The sequence below is a fragment of the Austrofundulus limnaeus genome, unplaced genomic scaffold (assembly GCF_001266775.1).
Source record: "Austrofundulus limnaeus strain Quisiro unplaced genomic scaffold, Austrofundulus_limnaeus-1.0 Scaffold9460, whole genome shotgun sequence".
NCBI lineage: Eukaryota > Metazoa > Chordata > Actinopteri > Cyprinodontiformes > Rivulidae > Austrofundulus > Austrofundulus limnaeus.
In genome coordinates, this window is record NW_013961862.1 from 1 (window position 1) to 307 (window position 307).

Below are 307 nucleotides of genomic sequence, written 5' to 3' on the forward strand. Positions count from 1 at the left end.
CCTGAACCACCTGGACCATAGGAACTACACCTGGACCATAGGAACTACACCTGAACCACCTGGATCATAGGAATTACACCTAAACCACCTGGACCATAGGAACTACACCTGAACCACCTGGACCATTGGAACTACGGAAATACACCTGAAGCACTTGGATCATAGGAAATACACATGAACCACCTGGACAATAGGAACCACACATGAACCACCTGGACCATAGGAACTACACCTGAACCACCTGGACCATAGGAACTACACCTGAACCACCTGGATCATAGGATTTACACCTAACCACCTGGACCAT

At 48.2% G+C, this 307-nt stretch overlaps 1 long non-coding RNA gene across 2 annotated transcripts in view; it reads right to left on the reverse strand.

The window, feature by feature from the left end:
- Positions 1–6: 6 nt before the first annotated feature.
- Positions 7–307, reverse strand: part of LOC106512638 (uncharacterized) — a 1,648-nt gene continuing 1,347 nt past the window's right edge. For both annotated transcript variants that reach the window (XR_001309705.1, XR_001309704.1), the window contains exon 3: positions 7–298. This is a non-coding gene — a long non-coding RNA (uncharacterized LOC106512638). The remainder of the gene's footprint in view (positions 299–307) is intronic.